We start from the raw sequence: 13,490 nt of genomic DNA, 5'->3' as shown, positions 1-13,490 counted from the left end.
TTATAATCATGTTCATCAATTATTAGATGGCATCAGAAAAATATACTCAGTCTCTGGTATATTAGCAAAAAAAATCCAAAATATGCAGGAGTAGATATGAATGATAACAAACAAGCAGGTTTGTATTGTTTTTTTCTCTCTATGTGAGAGAAAGAGACAGAGAGTGAGAGAGAAAAGTATACCATCGAAATGCAATGTTGGGCTTGAAAATAAGATCGGTATGCTAACATCAGATGCAAGCAAGATAGAAAAGATGAAATAAAAGAAGCAGAAGAAGAAGGATACCAAAGAAGAACTGACCAAGTAATCTTATCTAGAAACAAGGAAGATCAAAGAAGCACTGCAAATAATGAAGCAGCAAATACAGTATAACAGCCATAGCCAAAAATTGGCAGATACAAAGCTCAAATTGTACACTACAGATACACTCTGCAATTAAGTCCAATCAGAAATGTTTTTACCATTCCATCAAAGAGAAACTGCAATGAACCAGCTATGGGACAATGCAAAGAAATACAACAAGAATGCAGCTTGGATGGATGAGGTGGGTAAGAATAAAAAGGAAATTGAAATAAAAGAACTTGTAATAACAGCATAAAATGGTGGAGAAAAGACCAAGAAAAATCAAGAATGGGTTACCACCAAGTGAAGATGAATTGCATGGATTTTGACTGAAATATTTAACTGGTCTGCATTCACTTATTGTCAAGCAGTTTAACAACATACTGCAAGAAGATGAAATTGCAGATTGATTAACATTTTGCAAAACCTACTCAATAATGCAGAAAGATGATTTTTTTTTCCATAACAGAGAAAGCAAATCATGACTTTAAGAAATAAATTTGGGAGAAAGCAGACATGAGTTACTCCATCCATTCAGATCACATTCTTTTCCCACAGACAGTAACATACTTGATGTAGAAGAACTATTTTGCCTTTAACTAAAATTCTGAGGTTCACCAACTGGAAGTGATACAAAACAGTGGCTGAGGAATACATGCATATTTCTGAGAAACTCCTTAGTGTGAAAAAATTCTTAAGACCAAACTTAACAAATAGTCTTATCAAAACCTCTTCTTGGCATTCAGTAACTTAACTGACATAGAATTACTACAACTATTACATGAGACTATATCCCATTGAACAGTCTAGCTTCTGAATGAACATTCATAATATTGCAATATATAAGTGCATAGTCTTTTAAGTAATTTAGGAGCCCTTGCCATTCTACAGTAGACAATTCTTAACAGATTATGGATCCAGATCTTTCTTCTGCCTCTTCCTGATCTAGATGTATCTGAACACTTCAATGCAATTAAGAACAATTTGTTGATTGCTGCTAAAATAGAATAATGAACTAGATAATTTAAATCCGTAATTATCAAAGTAACCAACACAGTCATGGAAACCAAAGTTTCAATTCCTATTTTGCCATGAAAGTCACAATTGACTTTGTGCCAGTTAATACCCTTAAATCTAAATGATATTTTATGGTCATTTTGAAAATAAAATGGGATGAAGAAAACCATTTGTGTTGCTTTGAAGAAAAGACATGAAGAATGATAATCTGTGCCTCTGAAAAGGTTAATGAGTTGTATTGGCATAACTATGATAGTGGTATTTAATTAAGTAGCATGATTTAAGAGTTCAGAATGTGTTGAGTTTATTAAATCAGAAATTCTGATCCTTTTAGATAAACCAGCATGATTGTCTTATTCCTCGGGCCTGGGATTAGTTGAGGCTGCAAGAACAGAGATTCTGGTTAATGACTTTTCTTAAGCATAGACTTTCCAACTCATAAACACTAGAATTCAGAATGGTTTGGAACAATTCATGGGACGTTCATGCAGACCTGTTAGAAAAGCATTTCAGACACAAGACTGTAAACTCTGTTTTCTTCAAACAAACAGGGCATGCGTCTTTGTTTCTATATTTTATTTCCATACTAGAACCATTAATCTTTTCAATTGTGCTGTAAACCTGTCATCACTTAAGAACAATTTTGGTTGAAGTCTTAATACACCACAACACAGAATATATTTCAGTTTCAGATTATTAATTTGTCAAAATGTGAGCCAAAACCTAGGATGTCCTTTAAAGGGTTTCTTATTCCTTAACTAGACTATATTTGGAAAAGTAGTCTTTCCATATGAAAGAAATCAAGAGCTGCTGGAAAATAATGTGTTTTCTTCCTCCCTTTGGTACATAAATCTGAACGAAGTTTTGACAAAGACAGGACAATCAAAGAACTCAAGCTTGCAGTTGGACAATTAAATCCATCTTTCTCCACTCAAGAATATCCTTGAGTGCAAACAAAAGGAAGATGAAGTAGTTACCTTCCATATCACAACCTGCCAAGTATCCAGATGTTATAGCTTAACAAAATGAGAATTGGCAGCTGTGTTTCCAGGCTTCAGAAGCATGGAAATTGGTTTGTAGTACTGTTTTGTTTTGTTTTTTGTTTGTTTGTTTAAAAGGGGGATACCTTCAGTGTTCATTCCTGATGATTACCTGGACAGGTTCCTGCAGGTTTTTTGACAAGATTTCAGAAGTGGGCATGCCATCACCTTCTTCTAGTGCTGAGAGAAGGTGACTGGTCCAGGGTTAGCCAGCTGGCATGCCTATGACAGGACGAGGACTTGTGGTCTCTTGATTTCTACCCTAGTAACTGTTACACCAAAGTTGTTCTGAACTGGCTTTTATCTGAGGTAAACACAAATTGAAGAATAATTCTACTGAATCTCTCAATGAATTATTTATTGTATTGAGTAATTTATACCACTTTCAAAGGAACTTTCCAATACTGTTTTTTTCTACATATAAAAATAATTTTTTCAAGGTTTAATAAAATATGAATCAATATTATAAGAAGCATATGAGGATTGAAAAAAATACATTTGAAAAATATATGCTTGAAAAATATATACAGATGTGTCTTGGTTTTTGTGTTGTACTTCCAGTGTTTAAAGAATTCATAAGGGCCCAAACTATTGGTACCATTCCCCCCCATGAAGTCACACTAAACAATCTGCCATGCAGTTTCACCCCCCAAGTAAATAGAATGAATTTCTTTGTTTGATTCTATCTCCTCCTCTCTCCTTATTTACATGAATGTAAAGGAAAAAAACACATTGTGACTAATCTCACCTATATTAACAATTATGGTTTTTCTATATTTTTAATAATCAGTATTATTTGATTTATATCCTGTCTTTTGTGCAGAAGCTCTTGGAAATATTCATAATGCCCCTCCTCCTATTGTCCCCCAAAATGACAATATGACCTGAGAGAGAGGGTAACTGATCTAGAGTAATCCTGTGAGGTTCCATGGTTGTTATGGTATGTGGAAAAGACTGTGGGAGACTAGACCAAGAGACACAGCAAAGAGAAAGGTCAGATAAAAGACATACTGTATCCTGCAGATAGATAGTGGGTGAGGAAAAAGTCTTGAAAGAAACCTTATCTAGTTTATTAGGCTGCAAAAAAAAGATAGGGGAGAGGGAGGATTGTACTTTCAGACTTGCAAGATTCTGTTGATGTAGCTTCACAATAAATTAACTCATTCTGTTGGAATTTCTAGCTAGTTTTCCTGACAAAGCTGACAATGCTTGAGGATGGACTGGAACCTGCATTGTCCTGTTACAAGTCCAACATCTTAGCAACTTACTACTACATTACTTTCTAGAGACCTCAAGAGTTGTACAGATAGTCCTCAACTTATGACCACAATTGATCCCAAAATATATGTTGCTAAATGAGACATTTAAGTGAGCTTTGCCCCATTTTACATCCTGTCTTGCCGCAGTTGTTAAGTGAACCACTGCAGTTGTTAAGTTAGTAGCATAGTTGTTAAGTAAATCTGGCTTCCCTATTGACTTTGCTTGTCAGAAGGTTGCAAAAAGGTGATCAAAGGACACTGCAAAGGTCATAAATGTGAGTCAGTTGTCGAGTGTCTGAATTTTGATCACATGATCATTGGATGATGCAGCAATCATAAGTATAAAAAATGGTCACGAGTCACTTTTTCAGTGATTTTGTAACTTTGAATTGTCACTAAATGAACTGTTGTAAGTCAAGGACTACCTGTATAGCATAATATCAGCTATGCACACTCAGCTTTATACATCTACACAATGTATCCTATCTTATAAGGCAGACAAGACCTGGTTAACAGAGTGTAAGAAGGAAGAGGAAAAAAGATGCTATTCTTGAAGTTGGTTATGCCTAATCTAAAGCATTATTTCCTCCCCTTTACTATAGTGGAGAAAGATGCAATAAAACATTTCTAGGCAATAATTACAGTTTGGTCAAATACAACATTTCTGTAGCATTCATAGTATGAACGTAAAACAGGCGGGATTTCAATATGAGTACTAATGAATTTGTCACTCTTATATGAAACTCCCTTGAAGAAATGAGGTAGAGCTATGTGAGTAGCTCATATTGTTTCAAAAATCTTCAGACTATTTTGTTCTTGGCAGAATTAGAGGCCTTTCTCTACATTAAATGCCAAGAAGCACTCCCAGTTGATTTAAAATAGTGTCAATCAGTGATGGGATTCAATTTTTGTTACTACTGGTTCTGTAGGTGTGGCTTGGTGGGCCTGGCAGGGGAAGGATACTGTAAAATCTCCAGTCAGAGGTGGTATTTGCTGGTTCTCTGAACTACTCAAAATTTCCACTACCAGTTCTCCAGAACTGGTAAGAACTTGCTGAATACCATCTCTGGTGTCAATGTACTTGAGTCAATGCACTGTTGCTTTTTAGAAATAACTAGTTTTACACCGGTCTCTTCGTTTTATTACTGTCTTAAATTACATATACCGTTCATAACTTTTACCCACTTTATGATTTTTTTTTATTATAAACTACCTTGAGGTATTTTGGCATGTGAAATAAATAAATAATGAAAAATAAATTCAATATGATGTGTAAATCAATAAACAATTTCTTAGGCTATTTTTTTTTAGAAATGTATTTTTGACAAATATAAACATAGACATGCACACACAGACCAATTCTAATTCTCTGTCCCATTCTTTAAACTATACATAAGGAGGCAACTGTTAGTTGGGAAATCAGAAAGTCCCAACACATTCTGAGGTACATAACTGGGAAAGTTAATATAGAACTTGTCATGAAATTTGCTTTATCCACATGAACATAATAATCCTATGATCATGTGTTTATACATGTTATCTATCAGAGTGTTTGCAGCGTGACAACTATTATGAGACAACCCAGGAGAAAAACACAGCACACAGAGACTTAGACATTTAACAGTGGTTTATATACAAGACATATACAGAAATATATGTGGTAGGAAAATACCTGTCAAGCAATCAATCTTCTTAACTCTATATGGAGAACTCTGAATACACCCTCTAATTGCTGCCCTATATAAACACCTCTTAAAGTGGTAAAAACTTATGTGGACCCATACCAATGCTGATTTATCCTCATTGCATCAGCCTTACAGCAACTGGTCAGCTCTTAAATCTCAATACCTTAACATGATCCTAGAATCATAGTCCTATTGTCATACTGAAGATGCTTGGGGAGTGTATTTTTGGATATTCCTTTTGAGCTCTCTTGTGTGGCTCTTCTAAATGTTAAAACTTTAGGTAAATATTGAAGAAGTGATAATTAAATATGTTTGCCTAAAGAAAGCAGCCCTTAACTATATTAAATAGTCTATATGCATTATGAAATAGAAACATAATGTCTTTTTCTGAGAAAAATAGAATGCATTATTTGATAGTGAAATAGATGGTATTTTCAGCTCTACAATTATGAATATGAAAGATTAATATTAACTGCAAAATACATAATTGCTTTTCATTTAATTCTATTCACATAATTGTGCAGTCTTGAATTGATTTGCATAATAATAGCTGAATATGGGAACAGAAAGCAATCAAAAGAAAGAATTTTTTTAGATCAAAGCAAGCACTGTAGAAAGAACAACAATCAAAACTTCTGATTAAGGGATACACATGGGAAGCAGGGAATTGTGCAGATGTTTGCTATATAACCAGATGGTTAGCACTAGCAGCATGGACTGATCACCTATTTCTAGAGGATTTGCCTGTAGTAGAAATAAAGATTTTCATTACCTAAATACAAAATGTAGTTGTAAATTAACAATGCTTCTGCATTTTATTTCTTATATTATTCTTACTTAGCTAGCTCTGTAATAACATTATTTTCTATCCCTAAATCCTCTGAAGCAGTTTAAAGCAATCCAGGAGAAATTGGCGAAACTCTTAGCAATTTAACACCTGTTTGCTTGCTAAAGTTCTTGAAGGAGAGCTCTAAAGCTATCAAACCAGCATTTGCTTACAACAGGGTTGTCAAACTCACATTGTCATGGCATCATCCCATGATATATTGTGACTTTTTCCCCCTTTGCTAAACCAGGGGTAGACATGGCCAGTGTGTGATGCATCCGGCCTGCAGGCTGCAAGTTTGACACCCCTGCCTTACAAGTTCTGAAACTTAGAAACCAAGGATAATTCCTTTTTCCCTGAAGAAGAGTTTCCTTTAAAATATCTCAAAAATGACTAAACACAAAACCTATTTTAATCACATCACAGGTGAGTCACAAATCAGCTTCTCAACACAGGACTTTTTACATCATCAAGAGCTGTTGTGGTGCAGTGGTTAGAATGCAGTACTGCATGCTACTTCTGCTGACTGCCGGTTGCCAGCAGTTAGGCATTTGATTCTCACTTAGGCAGTAAAAAAATCATGCCAAGTTTGCATTCTGCTTCTTGTAAGTACACCCCAAAAGGACAGTGCCAGATATGCGCTCACCCTTCTTGTCCTCTCCCCCCTCTTCTTTGTAAGTCACTTTTTAAAATGCTGTTGTAACTTCAAATGGCCACTGAACATATGGCTGCAAAGCAGGACTACTTGTATAAGCATTTTGCAAACCACCAAAATGATTTAACCTCAGCCTTGCAAGGCGGGGATTGCATCTACCAAACCAAGGCCACTTTCCTATGATGATTCTTTGAAATCCCTCTGGGATAAATATGTTCACATGATAGCAATAGCAATGGCCCTTGGACTTATATACCACTTCATAGTGCTTTTCAGCCCTCTCTAAGTGGTTTACAGTGTTAACATATTGACCCCAACAATCTGGGTTCACATTTTATGAACCTCAGAAGGATGGAAGGCTGAGTCAACCTTGAGCCTCTTCCTGTAGCTCCTGAGGACTCACCCAGCCCTCGCCTCCCCTTCCCATAGCTCCTGAGGCCTCACCCAGCCTATTTACCTGCTTCCGCCTATCCCTGGGCTCTGCGGACTGGCTAAGCCACCATTCAGTGCTCTCCCAGCTTTGAGCACCCCGCCATCTGCCCTCCCAAAGTACCTCCATGTGCAGTGGCAGCGGCTGCTGACATGGCTTCCTCCTGTAAGCAGCACCATCACTGCAGTGCCGTCCCCCACTTCCTTTCATTTTTCTGGCACAAGAAGCGGGTAGTGATGGCCCTGCTTATGGCAGCTTGGTGCGCCGCATGTGGAGGTACATTGGGAGGGCACGGGATGCTCAAAGCCCCACTGCAGCTGCCTCCCCCCTGCTTTCTTCCTTTTCCCACCCCAAACTGCTTTCCATTCACCCCTTTCCTTTGCTGCACTCTCCCCCATTGCTTGCCTTTCTCTCCTGTTGCTCCTTTTCCCCATCCCCCACCCCCCACTGCTCCCCCTTTGCTGCCACCACCGAAGCAAACTCCCCGCTGCTGTTCTTTTTCCACCCCAAACTTCTTTTCCCACCCGAAAGTGCTTTCCTTTTGCCCCATTCCTTTGTGCATTCTTTTCCAACCCTAAACTTCTTTTTCCATTTTCCCTGTTCCTTTGTGCCTTCTTTTTCCACCCCAAACTTCTTTTCCCACCCCAAATTGCTTTCCATTTTCCCCATTCCTTTGCTGCGCTCCTTTCACCAGTACCCCCATTGCTCGCCTTTCTCTTCCATTGCTCTCCTCCCCCCCTCCCCACTGCTCCCCTTTTGCTTTCTGCTGCTGTCTCCGAAGCCACCGAAGCAAACTCCCTGCCACAGGTGCAGTTCCAGGACATGCTGCCTCCACTGCTTGCCTTCCCTGTGAGAGCCTCAATGGTAGCCCCTCTCTGTGATATCTTTCTCTCGAGTTTATTTTGCAAAATCCGTAGGCAAAAATAGCAGGATAAATCATCTCTTATGCCCCTGGAGTTGTTTAATGAAATACATGGTATTAAAAAAGTAACAATTAGCTACAGTTGCTTTTCAGTCCTGCTATGGACATAAATGCACCAAAGAGGTTTTAGAAAAATAACCAACACAGTACTGCAGAAATCAAAGATAGCTATTTAGGTCATTAAAAAATTGTCTAAATCCAAACTTAGGAAATATGTTTGCTAGATTAGTTCAGCATCATAAAATTGCAAGCTTTTTGATTCTCGTCCTTTATTTATTTGTTTGTATTGTAGTCTTTGATTATTGCATCAGCCACAATTGAATCAATGGGACTGCATCCAGCAGAATTAGTCTAGGTAGAGGGATGATTTGTTATCCTAGGAACTAATAATCCAATATTGAGGCATTGATAATTCATGGTGATATTTTGTTTGTGTTTTTCTCTGACAAAGTCACTTAGATCTTATTAGCAATTTTCAATATTATTATTTTTTAAAAAGAAAGGGGTAACATTTCAGATATATTTCTGAAAATGGCTATTTATTTCTTATTATTTAAAGAATGCAAGTTGTGTTTACCAGAGGCATTAACAGAAAGTAATGATAAAAAAAAAAAATGAAGGCATAAAATGCCAAAACAAATTTTAAAAATTACTATTTTTATGTAGAGGTGATAAATCATATTATAGAAGCCAATCAGAGTGTGTGATAATTTACCGTAGCACATCATCAATAGTGTTTTATAACGTGGAAATAAGTTTTGTGGTATTGAATATTTATACCCCACTGTTCTATGTTTACACTGCTAGCGTAGATAAATAATGAATTAATATTAAATCATTTAAAATGTTAAAAGGTGGAACAGTAAAACAGCTAAATAGAATGCAAACTAGCTTAAGCAATCTTTTGAAAACTTGAATGAAGGAATTTTGTACCAAAAACAGTGCTAGATATCAAGTATGCCTTTAGGAAGATGATGAATCTCCAAAATGCTGTCCTAATCAACAGGCCCTTCCTGTAAAGTAAACAGAGTTTCATCACTTCTGTCCTTAATCTTCATCATACAATGATCTGTTATGAAAAGGTAACAGTGCAAGATTCAGAAGAGGGCAGATAATGAGAAAGGCAAGAAAGTTTTGAAAAAAAAACTTCAATTTTTGCTTTATTGATATATTAAGGCTTTTAACATTGTTGACTACAATAAATTCTAGATATCCTTTAAAAATAGGGTTTACCACATCACCACAGCTGCTTATTGAAGGAACAGAACAGAAAATTAGATACTATACCATATTTAACTTATATACTGAATATATGACAAAAATGCTAGAGCCAAAAATAAAAACTGGAATGAAAAATGGAGAGGTGGCTTGCTGATGTTGGTGGGAAGGAGAAAGAGAGAGATCTGATCTAACCTCTCTCTCTCTCTCTCTCTCTCTCTCTCACACACACACACACACACACACACACAAACTCACAGAGGCAGGAGTGGGATTCAAATTTCTGGTTCTGTGAGCGTGGTCTAATTTGTGGGTGTGGCGGTGGCTGGGCATGGTTTGTATGTACATATTATAAATATTTATGTAAATATTGAATTTTTTATTTAAAAAAGCAACTTTTACCCAAAATCAGGCAAAGTAGGCAGGCAGATTGAGTTGCTCACAGATCACAAATTCAGAGATCTATCTTTCTTCCATTGGCTATCTGTGTCTGTCACATAAAATTTACTAGCAAGCAAACTCGCAAAATTAACTCACAATACACCATGTATGTAAATATAGAATTTTTTATTTTAAAAAGAGCAATGTTTACCCAAAATCAGGCAAAGCAGGTGGGCAGATTGAGTTGCTCACAGAATCACAGATTCAGAGATCTATCTTTCTGCCATTGGCTATCTGTGTCTGTCACATAAAATTTGCTTGCGTGAGTCTGCACTGAATAATAGAAGCTTCAGTCCAAAGGCGGGTTCAGCTCTGCTTTTAAGATCTAAACATTAGCTAGAAAGCAAGAAATGCAATGATTTCTTGCTTTCTAGCTAATCTAAATCTCCTGGCACTGCAGAACAGCTGATGATCAGGAAAAAAAGAAAAAGAAAAATAACAACTTAGCAGGCAAGTTTGCCAAGTAAGGAATGAGTGAGCGGGGAGGGTTCCTACAGACCATGTGGGCAGCGCAGCCTTGTGTTCCCATGCAGCCTGGATTAATTGCTTTGGGGGGTGCTCTGGGGGTGACATTTCTCTGCGGGCCACCAAATTTTTCTCACAGACCACCAGTGGGCCGCAGCCCACCTGTTGGCTACCACTGTGCTAGCATACATATACAGCACATTATACAAATTTTTTTTTCAGAATTGAGATTGGCTGTGGTTGCTAACAGCACAGGATATGGGCAACAAAATATGTGAAATAGTCTTTAGAAAAAGACATGACACTTAAAACTCATAAGCAAACAACTTCAGCAGGAATTGGTATAATAATTTGTGGACATTGTGTTTAGATGCAGTTGAAATGGCCAAGTATATTTGAAGGCTATAGATAAGAAATGTTTTGCCAAGCTGTCTCAATTCTCTGAACTTAGAATCAATATTCTCTTTTAGAGCTGCTCCCTGAATATGATTGTTACTTTAGCTCTTATCACAGAGCAACATTTGTCACAGTATACAAGTATGTTTAGATGATGGATACTCCAGTGCTGTCAAAAATCTAATTTTAGTTGAGATATATGACTTGAGTAATTCAATGGTGAGATCATCTAAACTTATTAAATTGCCACTCAAAATGTCAGAAACCATTTTGATGCCTAAATTTAAGATTTTTTTAATACACTATTCATAAAAAATAGCATCAAGAGATTGTTAAATTTATTGAAAGCTTCTAAACATCTCTACAATCAAAACCACCAAGGGCCATCATATGAGATAAATAAATAAAAAAACAAACTTCCCAATCCCTGCAGTTTATAAAGTAAACTGCAAGTGATAATTTGGTATGGCCTTGGTTCATTTTGAATTTTGTTTGGTGATGGTGGGAACTTTAACTTGAAACTTGAACAGACCTATGGAACAGCTGTCCTGCCCTACATAAGAGGTGCTACAGACAAAATCAGTAAGATACTACATAGGCATCACATCAAGACTGCCTTCAAAACAGACAGAAAAATAGCAGCCATCCTAAGAAACCCTAAAGATAAAATTGACCTGGAAAACCAAGGCATATATGAAATCCCCTGTGCATCATGCCCTGTCACATACATTGGACAGACCAATAGAAGAATAAGTACCCACCTAGATAAACACAAAAATGCAGTAAAAAAGCTGGAACACACTTCCTCACTTGTCCAACACATGAAAGCCACAGGTCATAGCGTCAACTTTAATGCCACCAAAACCCTAGCCACTATAGAAAACTCCAGCCACAGAATCATCAGAGAAGCCATAGAGATTGAAAAAAGACCTGAAAGCATGAATAGAAGAGATGATTCCACCAGACTGTCAATCATTTGGAAGCCTGCACTCACAAACAAAAAAATCTCCACACCACAAGCCAGGCAAACACCTGGGCACAAACAGATCCCCCCTGATACCTCCAGCTCAAACACACCCCAACCAGGCACCTAGATAAAACCTAGCTTCCTAATAAATGATAGCCGTCCATTTACTTGGAGCCAAGCTGCACTAAAAGCCTCCAATACAGGAACACAATGTTGTCAGCCGATCAAGACAAAAAAAGCTACAAAACAGACAGAAGATATTAGAAACACCAATCAAGCACAACACAGCAAACTCCAAGACCAATAAACACAGACCAAGACTCCCAACCAATCAGGATTAAGAAAAAAACCATTGTGGCACAGCAGTAGGCTAGCCCCAAATTTAAAACTGAAACAACTGTAAAAGTCTGACTCACAGACGAACGCAATACAGAAGCCTGATGATGGCAGATGAGATTCTGCCAAAACATTGCTACAACTTTAAAAGCACAACTAGAATGACGTGGGAAAATACCCGAACAAAGCTGAATACCATATATATATGAAGCAAAATAAATAACAATTGCCAACACTAGAAATCCAACTAAAAGACATTCAGATAATGTTTCTTATTCTGGATCCCTACAGTTAACGCTGTATCACCATCGACAAAAACTTCTCAAAAGAGGAGACCACAGATAGTGCTGAACTTGCTCTTCAAATTATACATCGCATTTTGTCATATATTCTCCAACCCAAAATTTTATGTTATCAAAAAAAAAAAAAAAAAAAAAGAATACAGATCTGTACATTTTTGCAAATATATAAAAGTATTTTACATCAGAGAAATCTACTTGCAGAAGTGTAGATAAGAGGCAGTACTACATAAAATAAGATATATATTAGTGGAACTGTGTAGAAAAAATGAAGATAGTTGTTGAACTTGAAACCTTTATAAAAAGTTTTTAAACTAAAAGAACAACAGGACACACCAAATTAAAAATTACAAAGTGAGAAACTGCAACTGGCAATTTATTCAGTTCTAACACCCAGCATGAGTTCATAGGCTAACCGCTTTTAGTGTACTTGTCATCTAGAATCTAGATAAACTAGATGTGAGTGCACAGTTATGCTTTATGTTCATTGCCAAGTGCTGTAAAATTACTATGTAAATTTTCATTACATTTATCACAATGCACATGGGAGATTTTAAGGGATCATTATTATTGCTGTTTATTGGTCTATAAGCAGCATAATGTACCTGCATGTTAAAGCAATTGCTTTCAAAAGAGAAATATGTCCCAATCCTATTTAAGAGATTTTATGGGAAACTAAGAAGTTTTAAACTAACAGTAACATATTTCTTTTGAGTTCATAAAAATAAGTTGAATGTATCTCACCACAAATGCATTTATTTGTGTTTGCTTGCTTTTAGTCAGGAAACATCCAGATCCACCTGGAATTGTCTATCACTCCATTCTAATAGCTGCTAAAATCTGTTATAAAATTGTCACAATTTTAATAAGAACGTTAATTCAATTTCTTATTTCCTATTCATGTGTAGGAACTATATAATTCAATTGTTAATATAATTTTTATATTTTTATAATTTATTTATAATATATTTTAAAATATATTTTAAAATATATTTTATAATATATTTTAAAATATATTTTTAATATAAGTGGCTGAAAAAAACCAAAAGATCGAGCAATTCTGAAAGATAATGATGTATCTTTCTATAGCTGCAGTTTCAGTATCATTAACGTTCTGGTTACATTTCCAAAGACCAACTTCAAATACTTTAAAAAAACAACAACCTTTAATAACTCAGTTGAGACTATACTT

The sequence above is a fragment of the Notechis scutatus genome, chromosome 6, assembly GCF_049901735.1.
Source record: "Notechis scutatus isolate UNSWTSFEM ecotype Mainland chromosome 6, rNotScu1.2, whole genome shotgun sequence".
NCBI lineage: Eukaryota > Metazoa > Chordata > Lepidosauria > Squamata > Elapidae > Notechis > Notechis scutatus.
The sequence above is the reverse complement of the archived record's forward strand: the minus strand, read 5'-3'. Positions refer to the sequence as shown.